General features: G+C 35.0%; 1 protein-coding gene across 1 annotated transcript in view; it reads left to right on the forward strand.

Moving 5' to 3' along the window:
• CNTLN (centlein, centrosomal protein) overlaps positions 1-20,540 on the forward strand; it is a 340,217-nt gene that overhangs the window by 279,465 nt on the left and 40,212 nt on the right. The window lies entirely within an intron of this gene.

A 20,540-nucleotide genomic window follows, 5' to 3' on the forward strand; every position in this document is an offset into this window, starting at 1 on the left:
CCATTCCTATTACTCCTTTCTGGTTTTCCCCATTCTCATTTATATATATGTATTTTGTGTTAATCTATATGCAGCTCCTCAGCTGGAATTCTTTTCTGTTCATACTGTAGTGATTGGCCTGCCCTTTATAGAGCTGAATCAACAAACACTTTTGCAGTAATTGTCTCCTGTTGGTCACACACACATCCTGCTTCCAGAATTATAGTGCTACAACAGATGGACTTGCTGGAAGGAGGCAGACATTAAAAAAGAAATCAAATCCCCTCCCCCTCAAACTTCTCTGCATTTCTGTCTTTGCACAGAAGGCAGAAGCAGTACCAGGAGCAGCACTTTTCACTTTCTTAGGGCTGGGGAACTGCTAATTTCTAGAGGAGAGAAAACCTAATTTCTGTTACTCATTTTGCATAACTATATATATGTAATGAATTGTTCAAAAAGAGTTTCCAAGGTCATTGGAACCAATGGAGATCTGCCGATCTCACAAACAGTATCATAATGTAAAGTTTCATGGACAGTATAAACTTCACAAAGAGTATATGTGTAATTTAGGTAAAATATTCTGCGTGCTCAGACATCTTCATGATTTGCCTTCCTAGAAGACTGCACCTTAGCTGTCCATAGGAGAGCAATGTGAGGAATAAAATAAAAAAGGCCATTATCAGGAAACTGTTTAAAAAAAAAAAAAAACAGGCAAAATTTGTGTCAAGATAAGTGCTGCTGTAATGTAAAAGACTGACTAAAAGTGAAACAGTGTGGGCTTAAAACCAAACCAGTTTTCCTTCACTCAGTTTTTCTGGAAAGTTTAACAAAAAAATAAAAAATGGTCACTGGTCTATACAAAGGGTGGTGCATTCTAAGCAAAAATAAATAAATGGTGTTGCAGGTACTCAAGGAAAAATCTTTATTAGGCATGCACATTTTTTTTCCTTCTCAGCAACCAATTCAAATTCCCTTTCTTACAACTAATTACTCTTCAGGTGCCATACTAGTGCTACCAAGTGGGAAATTTAAAACAGAGGCTTGGGCTACTTGCCAAGTGAAAATTAAGGAGGTAAAGAACCTACGCAGTCACTGCAGGGTACATGCATGTTTTAGAGAGAGAACCATGATTCAGACAGACCAAATGGTTGTAAAGCACACATTTGTGTGGGGGTTTCTGTGTTTTTTTTATAAGAAATAGTAGAAGTGTATAGAAGTGAAGTTTTAAGATACTGCAAGGGAAATGGCTTTTTTTTAAAATACTTTTTTTCACTAGCAAGAACACTATTGTCATTATTTCTTCTCAATGCTTCTGTTACTTTAGATTTCAGAATTTTCTTGCACAGGTAGAAGGTAAAAGCAAGAGAACAAACCATGAAAAACTAAGAGATTGAGACAACTCTGGATTTAGGGAGACGCTTAAACACTTCAAGAGGTCAAAATTACTAATATCGGAAAATAATCTTCCATATGTAATCAAAAAGTTCTGAGTAATCTTATATTAACAGTGAACTTGTGATGCTGGGCTAAGGTACGTATGGCATTCTAGCAACTGTAAACTTTACCATGGCTTGGACAAGAAATAGAAAGAAATAAAGAGAAAATAAAGAAAATAAATCCATTAGCAGACAAGGGCAGATGTTTGTGCAGTCAGTCTTTCATTATAATCCCCAAGGAATCTAGTGCTAGAAGATTGACTCTGGATTTAAGATTTAAATGTTCCAGATGTTCATTTTGAGACAGATTTTACAGTTCATACAACCTAAGGACTGTCTGGCATCTGTTGATTTTCAGAATGGATGGTCATGTATGGTTTTGTGTACTTTTCTTGAAGATCCACACAGACATGTATGTATGTATGTATTTGTCTGTCTGCTTGTAGGAGTTCAGAATGCTGGATTCAAGTTCTCTTTTTGTTTGGCCTTATAAACTCTTTGCAGTAATGTAGATTTCTTGCTTTGTTTTGTTTCTGCAAAAGCAATTCTTTGCATATGTCTGCAAAAATGACTGTAAAGTGACTGCATATGTGAGAATCAAAGCTTGCATTTTCCAAGGGTTCACATCAACACTGAGTCAAGGCTGTACAGAAGTACAGTAGTTACATTTTGCTATCAGTGTATACAAATCACAGCTGGAGCTGATACTTAATGTAGAAGCAAAGGGATTTAGCATTTCCTTAGTTTCTTAGAAAAACGTCTGAAAGGAATTGTTGGAAAAATCCAGGAATATTTTTTTCTAAGATTTATTCCCCCCTCTACTTACTTCTATCACTGAGTAACTGCTTATAAGAAGAATGTATTTATTGCATACAGCACAGTAATTATAATTAGTTTTATGCAGTACGTGTCATTCTTGTTGCAGAAGTTCAGACAAAGTGTATTGAATATGAAATTAAAATCATAAGCAGGTTAAGTCATTAGTGCTTATCTTATTCATATCAAGGCCACTCACAGGTCCACTGTTCAAAAGTACTGTAGGATCTTTTGTATTGGTTCTCCAGTGTTTCTCAGGTGACGTCACAGGAAAAGCTGCATTTCTTAATGGAAAGCCATAGGCATTTGCAAAGGGCTGTGTTAAGTACTTCCTCAAAGAATGGGAACAAGTCAACCACTCAAACGTTGGTTTTTTTAGAAGCCTCTGCACATTTTAGCTGTAACTTGGCCTAGGATTTTTTTTCTGATAGCATTTAAAAAGTATCTCCAAACTTTATTTTAGACATTTAATCTCCAATTTTCTTTAAGTTTTAAAGGAACTTTTTCCCCTGAGCTCATACTGTGCTTTTAAAATACAATTTGCTTGCCAAAAGTTTGTTTATCTAGTGGATTGTCTCAAGCATAGAAAGGCATGAGCATGAAAAGCAGAAGAGTAAAGGGCTAGGGAAAGCTTTTTATTCTTCAAAGTTTGTTTGTGGCTTTCTCTACATATTCTCTTGATTATTTTTCACTGCCCCGTCTATCAGAGAACAGCTCTGAATTCAGAGTTGCATCTGCAAATTCAGTACCACAGCTTCGCTCTTCTTATGGTAGCCAAATATGAATAAACCAGCCAATTTAGCATTTTTTAATTACACTGAAATAAAGAAGAAACTGATGATGAATTTAGATGCATTGTAAATTATTGACTTAACTATTATTTACACAAAGATCTCACTTTGACTCTGGTTTTCATGAAGGGATTTTTCACTCTTTAAATTTTATTGTTATTTACGTAACAATTTTTGTATGTCTGCAATTTCCTTAAAGTAAATTTTAGGAATAAGCTTGAAATTATAAACTGAATGCTCTTCGTAATTACCCTGCAGTAAGCTAAAACTGCTTTTGGAACTTCCTCACTTCTGTTCATTACAGCAAATGTGTAATTGTTTTGACAGTTTTTGGGTGCTTTCTACATAAACATTGTCCAGTTAGAAATCCTCATAGACACATCCAATTGTTTTCTCCCAAAACACTTTTACATGGGTCCTGGTTTTATCTTTTTGACTCCTCTTTCATGGAAATGCTCCAGAGCATTTGTGCTTTTTTTAAATTAAGTTCATAAGAAAGCTTCTGCATTCAGTGTCATCTTTTCTAAATTAAGTTTGGTTTTTATTCCTCCGGTGGCATGAAAAGATATTTTTCATTATGTACATCAGATAATACTAATCATGCCTACAGAATATCTGAATGATAACATTTTATAAAAAGTTTTAGAAGACTTAAAATTTGGAAGACTTTAAGTTAAGCATAAATGGTAATTTTTACAGATAAACTGTGCAAGAGATTACTACTACAACAGTAGTATATGCAGGAATTCTGACTTTCATATATAGAAGTAGTAAAAAAAAAAAAAAACCCAGAGCTGCTGTAGTGACCTCATATTTTAATAGATGAAAAATAATCTAAGAATTCAATTTGTTTCTGCTCTGTTCAACAATGTCACTTTCCATTCTTACAGGGCACACTTAAGTCTGGAACATCTTACTTATATCCATCTTAAAAATAAAAATAAAAAAGCTAAATAAACCCTATTTCACACTTTTGCCAAACTCAGTGCAAAATCATTTCTGCAACTGTCCACCTTTGGCACAGAGTGTAATGAAACAATCAAAGAATTCTGTGAAGCTGTTTAGGAAAAGTCTGTTCCCAAAAACATCAGGAGAAATGTGATTTCTCCCCCCTCTCCTTCTTTAGAAGCGTAGAGATTATCCTTTCCTAAGTGCTTTGAATAAGAGTAGTCTTGGTTAATTTGCAGGTACTATAACCTTTCGGCACAATATTCAAAAAGAACTAAAGACAGTTTCTCAAAAATATTTAAAAATCAAACCAGCAAATTTTCTATTCTGCTTTTTCTTAAAATGCAGCAGAAGTGAAAAGGTAAACCAGAAGGAATAAAAGTATGATAAAGCAGGATATACTGCCTGACCTTTCCAGAGTTTGCAAATACAATATAAGACAGCAGAGGTTTATCTAATAATTGAACTAAACTATGTGCCAGTATAGAGACTGAAGACTTCTCAAAATTTGATTTGGTATAAATTTTATGTTTTTTTCTCCTGAGGTCACACTGCTGTTATCATTGTGTATGCATGCCTTGAAGAGACCTCTTTGCAGGCACAATAGATAACTCAAAACACACTCCCAATCTATGTACTCTTGAGAAAAAGCCATTTTTCCTGGTCTCACCACAGTGTTCCAGACCTGAACAACATTGTCTGTAGGTAGGAAAAATTGTCTGTAATATGTTTCAAGCTTAAGTTTTATGGAATTTAAATTCAATTTCTGGGCACTACCTGTAGTTTTTGAAGGCTTTGGATTGACAATATTGAGAAGGATAGATTCTGATATATTGTAGTTTCATTAGAGCTTTGCTGAGCCTAATAAATTGAAACTCAGGCTATGATGTCACACTTATAAAGGCTGGAAACAGAGACAGACAATGCTCTGTAACTCCGTGAGACTAGAATTCACCCCTTCCAAGTCCTAGTCCAAAATTCTGCCTGGGCTAGTTAAATATGTTTGTTCAAACTTTTTGGTTACTTTTTTAAGTAACCAATATATAATCTCTATATAATTTTTCCACTGGTAAACTACTGATTCAGCATTGCTGCTGATATAAAACAGTTCTCAAATTTCTATTTTTCTACTATGTCAGAGAAGTTGACTTGGAAATAAAATGAGGAATTGCCAAATGGTAAACATGAAAGTAACTGCCCTTTTAAAATGCATCTACTCCAAAAATTTTTTTGTTTATTTTTATAGTTTGCTGCATTGAAAACATACAGCATCCTGAAGTTAGTTCTGTTAACAGAACTACACTGTAAAATATATTTATCGTGAAACTGTGCTTCCATTACAAAACAAAAATAAAGCAAAATACCTTTTACATTTATATTGATCTCTGAAGAAAAATTACAATAGACCTGTTGAATTATTGATGAACAGTTGAAGTACATTGCATGTAGGAAATGAGTCTCATTCATAAATTAAAGAGAACAGTTGGCATGAGCTAGAACTATGAGAGTTGTATTATATTGCTGTCAAAATGAAATAACTTAGAGATAGGTAAATTCTAGAAAAATACATTCTAAAGAAAAAATTGTGGAGACTACATGAAGTTCATAGAATATACTTACAATCAATACAATTTATATTGCTATATCATGTAGAAATCCTAAAAAGTATACTTCTATATTAAAAGAAAGAACCTGTATCACAAGGATTAGCATGTTCTTGTAATGTTACAAATATAGTACACATATCTATAAACATATCTAATATATTTATATCTGATAGTATATTACAGTAATAGAATATACTTGTACAGATATTACAGTAAACACTAAAAGATATCGTCCTGTAATTTTTACTTTAAGGATCTCATGTGAAATGTAGCTTATTTTTCTTCACCTTTCCTGTGATTTGATCAAACTTTCCTTGTGCATCGAATCATACCTTATTAGGCAAAAAATAGAACTCAATTTGCAGTTTTTTCCCCAAAAATTTCCTGAATAAGTTACTATTTGAGACCTGGAAAAGCTCAACAAATACTGCCGTAATAGGATTTCCTTTTGTGCTCACAGTAATGTCTTCATTGAATTCAGTGTGATCTGCTCACTTAATTAAAGCTAAGCATAGAGCTAGACTGGGTTCTTGAACCTTCTCTACTATGTAAAGTTCTGTGGATAATACACAGTTTTGTCAGATAATATTTATTCGCCATCAAATCTCACCACAAAAAATCCACTTATTTGGGAATATTTATTCATATGTAGACAAGAGATTACATTTCAGCTCTGGCAGTCTGATTTTCTCATGGGTTGTCATAGAAAACCAGTTTGGGTTGCAATTGGATCAGTACACTTAGGCTTGTTCACTGGAGTGGTCCATGAATTATTCATTATTAGTAACTACCAGCATTAACTATGAAAGTTATTTACTAACCACTTTATTGCATGTGTGTATTTGCACTGAATTCAATGAAATTTCAAGACCTCCTGGGTATGGTGGTAAAAATAAGTTTTATTGGCTCTGGTCTTGAATATAGACCTGTCTATGGTGAGAGGTTCTTTTGTGTTTTGAACTTGCAGGGAAGGAATTACAACAGAGGATGTAGCTGCATAATTTTTTTTAATATTGTGTGATTTAGTATTCTGATAGACTATGCAATAACACCTCTGTTCAGGTGCTACTAAAATGCAAGAAATAGATGCCTTGGGTTTCTACCAGCCATATATCCTACCTTGGAAGTTTGAATTCTCTCCCCTTGTTTGCAATTGTCTGTTTCAGGTTTTCCCAATTATGTTCTTATGAAAAGTTTTCAAAAGTCATGAGAAATTGGGAAAATACTTTTGCATTCCTTTATATTGTGAACATTAAGTGGGTTGATTCTCCTGCACTCTCCTAATGCATCCTTTTACCTTACTTCCCTTTCCTTTGCCCCTGTCCCAATCTGTTAAATAAATTTCCCTCATCGTGAAATTAAGGAACATAAGATTGATGGAGCAGGGTGCTCAGTATGGTTAGCAAGGTAGATGCATGTAATAGGTGAATCAGTAAGAGGAGGTTTTGTTCCTTATTTGAGGAGTTGGATTTCCTAAGAAGTTGAAGGAGCAGGGTCATGGGATTGCAAAAATAGCTCTATGACCTGAAAGTATCTAGAAGTCTTACAAACACATCCATTCATTTTTGTTGTGTGCCCCTGTGCAACAGTGATTGCTTGTATTAAATTGTACATAGGAGATTAAATTCAAAAAATTACCTTCATCATGATTGGTTTTACTTAGTATTTGGATTGGAGCTAAGCACTGACACATGGAACACAGTGTAGACTCACTGTCTCAAATCATGCCTTAAGGTTAAATTAGAGCATATAAGTACCAGTTAATCATTTTCACTAGCTCAGAATCTCACGTACCATGAAATTAATTTTTCAGCTGATCCCTCACGTGAATGATAACATTATTTTTTTCCCCAAGATAATGGTTTACACCTTACACATCTATTCTATTTGGATATACTATGAAATATATGACAGTCTTTTTGCTGTTTGTTTTAGAGGTAAAATCTTTCAATCGTTTTTTAAAAATTAGTGGCAATGTAAAAAATCCAAGCCAGTGCAAGAGGATATCTTCAGTCATTGACAGCTATTCTAAGCTTTCAATCATCCACCAGAGGCTGATTGAAAAGTATAGATCATTATGACCTCACAGTGTTTTTAATGAGGAAATCATTACATCATAATGAAAACCAATACATTGCTCAAGTTCATGTTGAGCGAGGCTGAATGGCTGTCTCCTGGGAAACAGGGACTCTGAAGAAAAATGAGAGTCCTAGTAGGTAATGAGCTGAGCATGAACTCCCATTGCCATTGTGAAAAACACTAGTGCAGTCCTTGGATGTATAAACTGGAGGCTATACAATAGGAGCAGAGAGAATATGTTTTCTTTCACTTGACATGATTTGACTGCTCCTAGAATACTCTATGTAGCTCTAATACTCAGAATCCAAGAAAAAGATTGATGAAAGTAAAATCATTTGAAGAAGACTTATGAGAAGGATTTGAAAATAAACCATTCCAGAGAACAATTTGAAGTTTTCAGAGAGGAGATTAAAAGGTAACTCAAGTTTAAATATCTAAGAAAAAGAAATTTGCTTGTAGAATCTTCAGTCTAGCAATGAAAGATTGAAAAAAACATTCAAGGACACAGAACTGAAACAAGATAGAATCATACCAGATATGACATCTGTAACTTTTATGTGACTGAAATTGACCATTGCCAATTGGAGTCAGAGAACTGCAGTGATAATTGGACAATTAATCTAAAAAGGAAGAATTAGAGAGAAATCAACTGCTTGTGGTTAACAGTGGGCAGAGTCTTTCTGAAGGGAATAAAAAAGTGTCTGTTCTGTAGGAAGCATGAATAAAATAGAGACAGGAAGAGAGAAGATATGTTTAATGATGTGAGCTGAATTCATGAAAAGTACAAACAGGAAGGTATGTTCTCAACTTCAGTAACACTCTGTTCATTTATCTGAAGAACTGATGGAAGAAATGCATGTATTTCATAGAGCACAGCTGGGCAACAGTATTTTTTTGATGAAACCCAGAACACATTTAATAATGCTGTGGAGAAAAGATGTAAACATGGATGATAAATTTAAGAAAAGTCAAACCAATGTTTTATAAGGACCTAACTGAAGCCAAGGAGGAGTGTTAAAACGATGTTCAAACATCAGGTTAGAAAGAGGAGAAATTCTGAGGCAGAGGAAGAAGCCATCACCACTCAAGACATACAACTATAGAGTCATGGCACAGGGAAAATGGATAATGAGACAAAGGGAGTAACCTAAAGGAAATGAATGTTCCACAGTGTGCAACAGGAATGTTAAAAGACAATTAGTCTTTAGCAGGAGAAATGCAAAGAAAAGGAAAAATAGCTTTTGTGGTGTAATGTACACAGAATTTAGGATTACATTGGTCTGGTACAGCCCTTTAGAGTTGCCGATTGCAGAGCTGAGAGAAGACTAAAGCTCTTTAATTTAGGTAGTGCATAGCTTCGTAAGGAAAATTCAGAAAAGAAAAATATAAATAACCTTTTTTTAAATATTTCTTTCATATTCTTTTCTCTTCCTGTAGGGTTGAGCGTAAGGAAGTAGTGTTTTAGTGAGGTAGTAGTGAAATATTTAAAGGAGAAAGCTTTTCATTTTAATTGGGGGCATAGAGACAGATTAATCTTTTTTGAGTCAAAATCTTGATAAAGGACTCGGGTTGAGATATTTTGTTAAAGGCTTGTCTTCCAAAGTGTAAAAATACTTATTTTTCAAAGTATTGTTTGCAATAGAAACTTTGGCAGAAAAAAGAAAACTAAATTTACTGTGAGAAACAAGTGAGGGAAAGGCATTCTGATACATAGTAATTTCAATTAAAAATCTACAGGTGCTGCACTTACTTGAAAATAGAAATTTTACAAGCTCTGTCACTAAAAAATGAAGTTAAGATAATAGTGAGGAAAGCTAAGCAGTAGGAGACACGAATTTCCATTGTTTCCTCAGGAAAGCCTATATTGAGGCCTGAAACTACAGGTAGTATATGATGATTTACAGTCTCAAGACCCCTACTTTGAGTAGTTTCCCTGAAGAAGAGAAAAGTTTTCTAATGTTCTGTGTTTTTAATGAACATAATTTTTATAAGAAGGCATTACGTATAGCTTAGAATGCATTTTGTTGCAGCCCACTGTCATACATGTTATTGTGTACAGTTCAAAAGGTGCTTGCATTTTATAGTAAATTCCTCAAAAGATTATGAATATTGGATTGTCCTGACTGTGTTGTTATTTTTCTGTCAAGAATTTTAAAATTTTAGTCTCGTTTCCATAATTGAGCTGCTGCTTTGTGATATTTATTCTTACTTTTCATAAAAAGGAGTTTAAAACTTTTTTATATATACAAATATATATTTTCTTATTCACATATACTCACTGTGTATCTCTAGACTTGTCTTTACACTGGCAGCCTTTGTAGTAGACATCCTGTGTAGGGTATTCAGTTTATATATGTCAGATCCTCAAGGGCCATGGCTTTTGCTAGATGAAGCACTTTTGATTTTGAGGCTGATGAAAGACAGTGCTATTATTGATCTGTGCATGACACAGCCTGTCTCTCTGCTGGCAGAGTGTAGCAACATTTATCCAGGAATTTGTGAAATGTCACTCGGATCATGTTCATAAGGTAAACTGTGCAAAAAGCAGGATCCAAGCTGAGAATCCACGAGGAATTGGATGTGACTCTCTTATTCCTTCATCCTATCTTCTAGGTCAGCCAAGTGGTATTTGTTAAAACAATGTTTGTGTTTTATATTAGGTGTTGAAGAAAGTATGATTATCACTACGAACACCCTGTACAATATAGTCATACTGTTGTTTTACTCAGTTTTTTAGGTCACTTGAGAAAACAGTTTTTTAAATTAGTAAAATTGATCTAAACGTTGCAAGACTATAATTTCTGTTCTGTTTGTAACAAAATGGCGGTTCCCATACAGCTCCAACCAGGAAACTCCGCTTGTATTCCCTAAAGAATTTAACTTTTCTTGCCTCACTTTGCCTTTAGAGATGTGTGGCAATACATGTTTATCATTAAGATCTCAGTAAGCAATAGTGGACAGAAAGGGTGTGTGACTGTTTCTACACACAAAACTGCCGAAATACTGGTATTTACATGTTTTGTTTCTTTATAAATTATGATTGAAAAAGGCTGTGCATTTTGGTTAGTATCAAAAGCATTTCATGTAAAAATAATGAAAAATAAGGTAAATAATAGAAAAACAAGCTTCCATATACTATTTATCTATTTGTAAAGGGTCAAATGTGACTTTTCGAGACATTTTTTGTAAGTGGTGTTTCAGCAATAGACTTGCTGTTATCTGCAAATGGATGTTGCACCTTCTAATTAAAAAAAAACTGTTTTAAAGTGTAAAAAAGACACAAAAAGCCGCAAATACTAACTTTCATTTTCTGTTTCTAAAACAGTTATAACAGTAACAATTTGAAAGTTAGCCATGAAGGAAAAAAAAAATTATTGTGATATTTGCCAACATCTTTCAATTTTAAGCATTAAAATCTTTAGAAAAGTCTCTAGATAATTTGATTTAAAAATCAGTTACTAGTTAAGGCAAGAAGAAACAGGTTTTGTTGAAGTTAAAGGTTTGAGTTTGGCTATCTTGGGATTTTTTCCCAAGTATAACAAGGATTTTCTTTTATTTCTGTAAGATAATTTCTGTAGTTTGAATTCCACAAGACCAAATCAAGATTTAAATGATATATCACTTGTGAATGACCACTGAAATGTACTTAGTCTCAACTTTTAAAAATGTTTTTCCCATGTTGGTACATAAAAATATAGTAAGCCAAGAAGGGAAAAGTTATTGTTGGTCGTGAAAATATATTTGCATACACGATGCATATATTTTTACATCTTATGTCAATCTTGTAAAGGGATATGTGATATGCAAATTCATGAATTGTGGAAAATGCCAAAATTGCAGTTGGTGGTTTTGGGGTTTTTTGTTTTTTTGTTTTGTTTGTTTTGGCTTGTGGATATGTGTGTTTATTTTGCAAATGTCCACAAGTTGAACAAATAGCGGTGTCTGTTTCTCAGGAACAGGAAGATGGTATTTCGTAGCATGAAGGCCACCTGCTTGTGAAATCTACCGCTCTTGATAGTAGAACCATTGCCAGTTTGCCAGGCATTAGAGAATTTCACAGGGGGCATTTATTTTGCTACTTAGCAGTGTCAAGGCATTCTGTGAAATATTGTATCTTGTTTTGAGCACCACACATAAAATACACATATTGGAAGAAAGTAACAGGAATTCGAAGAAGTTTTGAACATGTTAACTATGAGAAAAGATTGAAAGCATGTAATTAATGAAATCTATAAAATAACAGATCAATGGTAGAAACTGAAGGAGTGTAATAGCCACCTTCCAATGCGTAGAAGATTATTTAAAAGGGCTATTGGTCAGTTTGTCCTTCCATCTCCTTTAAGGAGAATAGATTTAATTTTTCAAGAGAGATGATTTAGATATAAGGCAAATTTTCTCTCTGAGGGCATTTAAAAACTGCAGAAGGCTGCTGGGAGAATCTTCTTTGTAGTTAAACCAAAATTTTAAAGGATAATCTACTTATACTCTTTTGCACATGTGCTAAATTTAATGTATCCTTGACATCATTACCAGTCTTGCTCTTGTAGCAATTTTTTTGTCCTCATTCTCAAATGGAAGAACTGTTTTTAGGTAACTAGCAACAGGAAAAATATCTTAATACTGAAGAGTTTGAACAATGGAGCTAGCAGCTAGTCTTTGCAAACTTTTACTCCTTGGACACCAAGTTCTCCTTTTCCTCCATGCAGCTTATTACTCTTTGGTCTCTAGTAAGGTGTGTCAATGATAGAAAGCAGGACCATAACAACAACTCCCACATCGTCTCCTTGGGGGAACAATGTCAGAAAGAAACGTGTTTGGTCCTAGAGTTCTTTTGAACTCCTCCAGATTTCAGAAGGGGAGTCTTCTTCACAAGTTCAGCACAGTTAGGTCTTCTGTAAAGTACCAGTTTCCTGTGTTTGACCCTATTTTCTTACCCATCCCACACTGAGATTTCTTTGACTAGTTTATTGCACAAAGGGAATTGGCATTTCTGTTAGAGCTTGCATCTTACTCCACCTTTCTCCTTCCCATAATCCCTTGTTTAAGCTTGTATGTTCAAAGTTAATGCTGGTGCTATGTTGTCCTGGCTACTCCCTTTCACTACAAGAAGAAACTTCAAAGACACATCCATAGCCAGGAGTACAAACCAGAGGAGTACAGCCATTGTCATCACTTTACCAAGGAAGATGCATGAGCCTTCAGGCTGCATTTGATTTTTTGGGGGGATTTCTAAGCATAAAGGAATAGGAGTCAAGAACTAAGGCATCTTCAACAACAGTAGAAAAGGAAAGTGTTATGACTAAGACTACTTCTGAGACAAAAAACTGGTGCCTGGGAACTACATTTGAGATTCCTTTTTTAAAATGGTTATCTACACCATTCCCTCCTTGGGATTGTCCTAATTTTTCTCTGCCTTATACCCCAGTTGTTGCAGACAATGAGTACTGGCTCACAGGATTCTTTGGCATCCCTACAGAAGTCAGAGACACTAATACTCTCCTTGTAGCCCTAAAACCTTTTGTGGTTTTGAAGCCATGTTTGTTTGCCTGAAGTGCCTGGACCTCATGGACTCAGTTACTGCTAGAGGAGATAGAAGAATGTTTATACTTCCTTACTAATGCTTTGGACCATCTGATTTGCTCTCCTAAAGTTTCATTGGCAATTAATGAGGTAATCATGAACTGTTCCTATAGCTTGTGTCATGTTCAGGTTTATTTTGTGTCACACCAGGCTACCTTTGATGCCTAATGTGGCAAGAGCATCAGTTTCTTTCTCAGTAATGGAGACTGTGACTAGCCATAGCATGTCTCATAAGATTCACAGGCACTGGAAAAGGATTTACCCTTTGGTGGCTGAACTGGTCTGTCTGTGCACAGTTTTCTGTTCATTCATGGATTCAAAGGTGGTCCTGTGGTCTTTAGAGCATTATGTACACCAAAGAGAAATGTGTGACTTTGTCCATACTCTTATCTCAGTGAAGCAAACAGAAGAGAATGAGGAAAGTACTAAGAGACAGCAGCTGTAGGTCTGGTTCAAGCTGGGACATTGAATTGCAGGGATTAGGCAAAACTACAGTGTTGCCCTCAAACTGTTCATGCATGTGAAAATATTTAATTGCCCAAATACTGATGATAATCATGATAAAGGGAAAGTATATTTCATTTTATACATTAGGCTGAAAACATGGCTTTTTCTTGTGATGGTCTCTTCAGCTATTTATTATGTGATGTAAGGAATACTTTACCCTAAACTGTTCATTTATGCCTGTAATTTTAGCAAGGGTTCCAATGATAACATAAGTTACAAATTAAAGACAAGGCTGTGGGGATTCAATGTACAAGAATCCAGGCATGAATTACCATTTCAGTGTATATGCAATAGATTTTAGAGGTAATTTTTAAATGCAATTCATGATTTTGAAAAATATCCCTGTCTTTGCATCCCCCCCACAATGTCTGTCATCAGCTTCCTCATACCTCTCAGAAGTGGATAGCAATATGCCTTTATTTTCTTATATAGAAATGTAAACAATACATTAATATTCGTATAGTGTCACCTTTGTGTGACTAGAAAAATTCCAGGTTTTTTACCTTTTTCATTTTCAACCCTTTGTTGTATGTTTGTAGCTTTGTCTATGAGAACATTGAACTTTTCCAGTAATTAAATTTGTTAATACTGTTTACACTTAAAATGTTTTGCTTTTATACAGCTGCCCACATAGAAAAAATCAAAAAAGCTTCTGAACACATTTTTTCAGCTTTTGTTGATATCTGAAGCAGTTACAAATAAGATGTTTAAATAATTGTATAAAATTAAATATAGAGCTATCTTTATAAATTTTGTTCCTTGAATATTGCAACCCACTTCTGAGAATACCTCTGATGTACATATTTTTTTCGTAATTTTTATCTCAAAATACTTACATCACTTCCTCAAACCTTTATATCTTTTAGACATGTTTTCTGTAAGTTGGCAGAAGATGGTCTTTAACAGTTGAAAAGCTGAGATTTAAGCAAACAAAAAGAAAATATAAAGAGGAGGCCAGAGTATGGGAGATGGAACGAATTCCTGCCCACTTATATTTGAGATGCAGAAGTATTTCAATAGAAAATGGTTCACTTTGTAAAACAGATGGAAATGAGGAGAGGTTAAATTAATATTTCACCATTCTTTCAGCTGTTTTGTTTCTTTCTTTCTTATATATTCTTTTAAAAATAATTTTAATTTTTAAAGATATAAAGCTGTATGCTTTGGAACTAAGCAAGTAAATCAAAAGAAAGTTTAAAAACAGTCTTTAAAATAGCTTTTTCATTTTGGTTTCTCTCTATTTTATGTGAGCTATACGGAAAACAGATGGAAGCATTATTAATTTTTTCCCCCAATGAGTTTTAGTGCAGCATATTTGTATGTGTTATCTGAAACATATGAATACTTAGTATTGCTGCTGTTAAATTCGTAATGAGTTGTAGGGATTGTGAAATTCCCTGACTGGCTCTCATGCAAGTAGTTCATTTGCAGTGCTTAGATGTGTTAAGATTAAGCAGGGGGAATATGGCAAGCACTATCCCTGACCCTAGATGAAAAATTCAAATTTCTAGCTTTATGAGTTTGTAACAACTCTCGTTTTTGGTGAAAATCAGATAAATACTGTGTAACCCTGCAAAAAATTTTGCAATAAAACCTGATCCTAACTATAAAAGATTGCATGGATTCCATGCAGTTACTAGAAAATTTTCTAGTAAGTACGAAGGTGTGGAGATCCTGAGGCAAATTTTATGCATCAGATGGAAGTCTTTGCTTGTATATAACAATACTTAATGTGCACAGGCATGTTAGTTGTTGGAATACCCAAGTCAACTTGTATTTAAATAGCAGTGGTGGGTACATGGAAACACTGATCTTGGACTTCAGCCACATCTTCACAACTGGCTTGCTATAACATTCAGATATTTTCAAGTGGGACAAAGTGATGTGAAATGTCTCTGGTTATATTTTAATTTTTAATGTAATTGTAGTAAAACTTATTTTAATGCACTGTGTTGTGTCTATGCAGATATTAATACTTCAAATAAATTAAGTATGTAAGATCTAGTATACTGTAATCTGAAATATTTTTCATTTTAAGAAATATTAAATTTTTAAGTTCTGCAATTTTTATCCGAAAATGTTAAGGCCTTATAGGCAAGATCCTGCACATCTGTATATTCTGGCAGTTTGCATCTCCACATTGGAAACTCAATCCCTACAAAAATTAAAGCACATAGTTGTGATCATATAATTGATCATGGTGGAACTACTTACATAAGTAATGTTACATACATAGTTAATAGTCCTTATATTCCTTTGAAAGGACAGGTGGAGTGCTGCATCTGCTTTAGTACAAAACCAAGACAGTGTTCTTAACACGTACAGAAATTAGGCATGGGACACAGCAATATTTACTCATACAGAGACATGAAATGAAAGTGATAGAAAATGCAAGCTAAAATAGAAATGCTGCAGGTCAAAACCTTTATCTTTGAATTGGTGTTATCATTATACAGATGACATGTTTCAGAAGTATTTTCATCATATTAAGAAAATTGTTACCTATATTATTACTAAGTTTTTTCTTATTTTCCATAATTTACTTGAAAAATCATCGATTGCACGATGTGCAGTTCTGTACTCAGGCTTGTCTTTTGTTTATAACAGCAGATGATTTCTTGGAGAATTGGGCCCAGAATATATTACTCCAATTCATTTATACGTGAGTGTTTGTGTGTTTTTTTAGAATAGATATATCTGTTCTGGTCTTGATCTATGTGGTGTTATCATTCTTTACAAAAAGAAAAAAAACAAAAGAAAACAAAATTTAAAATGGACCTATCTGCTCTGATTTTATTGATTTTATTTTTTTATTATTTCATAAGATGCCGTAGCTAGATCAAATGTTGTAATACTAGGCTTTTATAAGTTCTAGAATAAATTTAGCTATAAATTAGCTGTAAAATAGTTGAATTAAAATTACAAGTAAAGCGTTTGTTTATGAAATGGTATACAGTAAATAGCCCTTTATAAACAATGATTACTCTGATCAATACTAGTGCATGATTAAGAAGACATTCAAAGACTTTGATAAGAGTCTTTGTTAGTGATTACAACTGTATTCCCAATAATAGCTGAATTTATAATTTGTATGTGTGAAAGGTCCATTCTGTAGATAACAGTGTAAACATTGCTTTTATAAAGCTGATGAACTGCAATTGTGTTACAGTGACATTATCAATAGAACAACTATGTTTTTGCTTTAGTAAAATACTTGAGATGAGAAATATACCTCTTATCAGCATGCTGATATCTGTATTTCTCTGCTGGGAACTAATTTAAACACTTCATGAGAGATTGACATTTTCAGTGCCTTAAACATCCTTAAAAGCTGCTTTGTTCATTGCAAGCCATATTTAGTATGACCTCATAATAATGTAGCACACCTCAAGTGTCATGCCTGTCTTTACTATGCACATTGGAACTGTGTTCATCTATACTAGACAACTGCACTTCAAGGAAAGATTTTTTTTGTTTCTTGATAGGCAATTAGCAGTAATTAGGAAGATTCACTTCAGTAAGATGTCAACATGAGATTGTTTAAAAAAGTTGAATGTCAGTGGCTTTAAAAGAAGTTTTTTTTTCCTGACACATAGGTATGGCATGTGAAACATGAAATGTTAATTTAACTTTTCTGCTTATTATTCATGCACAATATTATTTTGTCATTCAGATACTACACTGACAGAGTGCAAAGGGTGTTAAAATAGTGCTGCTAGAATAAAAAGAGGATTAATCTACCATTGGCCAATTAGCCAAAGGGTACTTAATGGTCTCTAAAGGCTACTGAAGTCTAACAACTAGCTAAAGCACTGCCAAAAAGTCCTCTATATTACCTTCATTTACTTGACATTTTGTGAAACAGAGTCAGCTGCCGATAACTGCGTTTGGCTGAAAAAAAAATTATAACTCAGTCATATAGTGGATTTTACTAAAATTTCAGAAGAATAAATGACAAATAACTTTTATATTTTAGGACTTTTGTTTGCTTTGGGGGGGTCTTTGTTTCAACTTAGGGATAGGATATTAAGTCACCAAAGACTTCTGTTTCATATTTTGTCTTCATGTCTGGAATACTAAGTAATCAACCACTTACAGCACTTGCATGAAAAAAAACTTTCACTGAGGGTTTGGATTTATTTGCCTTTTGTCTATATGATCACATTAAGTATGCAGCACAGTTGGCTTTTTAGTCTGCTACATACCACCTTTATTAATTTTAGCTTTTTTTTCCGTGACCCATCAGGCAGAGGTAGGTTTTGATTCAAGATTAGTAGGGTTAACTCAATAAATTTTGCCTTGGATATTGTAAATAGGTTTATCATTATGTTATAATTACATTTTATAGAATGTGTAAAATCATAAATACCTAACCCTGTGCCTGGAAATATGTTTTGAAAAGTTCTTTCATGGTTTATGTGTGCAACAAATACAGCTTATCTTGTATATTTTTCATGATCAAGCTAAAGCTGTGGGAAAATAGCTTTCTATTTAAAACCTTCAGATAAGCAGTGTTAGATTTTAAAATAGAACTTGGTACAGGAGCTATGCATGTAGCAAATGTATTTTATTACCTACTGTAGCAAGGTTTCTTAGAGAAAAGAAAAAGGAATATGTTGACTTCGGGTTTCTTACAGATATCTCTATGCACATCATAATGTTTTCATCTTCCAGGATTTTAGGATGGGAAGCTTCATAGCAAATATGATTTCTACACATCTGAGGATATTTAGATTGGTTATAGCTAGATTACAAAATAAGTAGTAAAATAAGGTTATGTCATTGCTTAAAAAGGGTTTCAAGAATATCTGGTTTACATCCTATTTCATAATCTTGCCTAGAAATACATTCTATATAATATATTCTGCAAATATAAATGTATAGGATCATGTACAGCAGTGGCAGTGCAATAGCAGCCACCACCAACAGAAATCTCATTTTCAGACATGCCAGTTGCAGTAGGACGGTGACTCTGCTGTAAACCGAGCTAGAAACTCCTCACAGGGTTGTTGTGATGCCAAGGAGCAATAGGCCATTCCAGGAGCTTCCTACATTAATCCATTGGGCCTTTCACGTAGCTGTCTTTCTGAGCAGAGGGCTTATGCTAAAAAGCCTTGCTGAGTCACTGGAAGTTTTACATTGACTACATAGAAACTGAGATTTCATCACTTATCCCTTTGTATACAGCAGAACAGAGTGTCAGGGGTATACCAAGAGCAAGGAGATTAAGATAGATGGATGTTAAAATACTGAATCTATAAACATCTGTTAAGCCAAAACACTCTGGAGGAGGTGCAGCAGACAAAGGCCTCTACATCACGGAGGAACAGCGGTAGCCTGCCTTTACCAACATCTGCTCTAGCTGGTGTTTAAGATTCTACCTTTCACCCTGGTGACCTCTTCCCCTGGAATAAATCCTTTCTACTCTGTCACTCAGGATTTGCATGCATGGTAGCACAGACACAAAAAACCCTCTGTGTCTAAAAAAGAAAAAAGAACGGAAGACTTGACCTAAAACTTACCGAGTGGTGAGGGACAGCAGGGCAATGAACTTGCTTCTTAAGTAAGTTAATGTAAGGAGTATCTTTTAGGCATAAATATCTTGCTGGGGCAGGGGGGCTGTTTTTCACATCCTACATAGATTTGTATAGAATTTTCACATACCCTTTCAATATATTGCAAATAGAAGAATAGTGCAATAGAATTATCAACCCAGTAACACCATTTATGTTGTCTCCAGAGCTGTTAAGAGACAACCTTCAGTGACTTAAGAGATAGGGGGCAATGGTGACAAGTGCCATCTCTTCTGTGACTGCCCCACCTTCCCAGGTACCCTTGCATAATAGGTGTGAGGCTTTGCAAGTGGAACTGAACAGTAATGAGGATGATAGTTCATCTAGCTTGGAAGTGTCGTTGAGGTTAAGTCGGCCTACAGCCTGCGTCAAAACTGCTTCCATAAAGAAAAAAAGACAGGTCATTGTCATAGGAGACTCCCTCCTGAAGGGAACGGAATGCCCAATATGCAGATTGGACCCACTTCTTAGGGAAGTCTGCTGCCTCCCTGAGGCCCAGGTTAAAGATGTGAAGAGAAAACTTCCTACCGTGGTACAGCCCTCAGAGTACTATCCATTATTGATTTTTCAGGTAGGCAGCGATGAAATTGCAACAAGAAGTCTGAGGGCAATCAAGAGAGACTTCAGGGCCTTGGGACAACTTGTTAAGGGATCAGGAGCACATGTAGTGTTCTCCTCTATCCTTCCAATTGCAGGGAATGATGAGGAAAGAAACAAGAAGAGCCAGCAGATCAATACCTGGCTCCAAGCCTGGTGTCACGGGCAGAATTTTGGGATTTTTGATCATGGATTGGTCTACATGACACCAGGCCTGCTGGTGACAGATGGGGTACACCTGTCTCAAAGTGGGAGAAGGATCTTTGCACAGGAGTTAGCAGGGCTCTTTGAAAGAGGTTTAAACCAGATTTGAAGGGGGAAGGGGATAAAACCAGGCTCGCTAGAGATAAGCCTGGGGGTGGCACACCAATGTTGAGGGACGGTGTGCTAGTGAGGTCCTTTGGTCTGCCGTCTCAGTAGAGGTAGGGGATGGAGATCCATGTGGCAGCAAAGATGCAAAGGTTATTGATGTGTTAGAAACCACAGAAGCACCTGAGAATGGTCATGTAGGAATTAGGGTTTCTCCCCCAAAAAAGGTGGTGGGATCAACAGCCCAACTGAAGTGCATCTACACCAATGAACGCAGCATGAGGAACAAACAGGAGGAGCTGGAAGCCATTGTGCAGC

Source organism: Pygoscelis adeliae, unplaced genomic scaffold (genome assembly GCF_000699105.1).
Source record: "Pygoscelis adeliae isolate BGI_AS28 unplaced genomic scaffold, ASM69910v1 Scaffold45, whole genome shotgun sequence".
NCBI lineage: Eukaryota > Metazoa > Chordata > Aves > Sphenisciformes > Spheniscidae > Pygoscelis > Pygoscelis adeliae.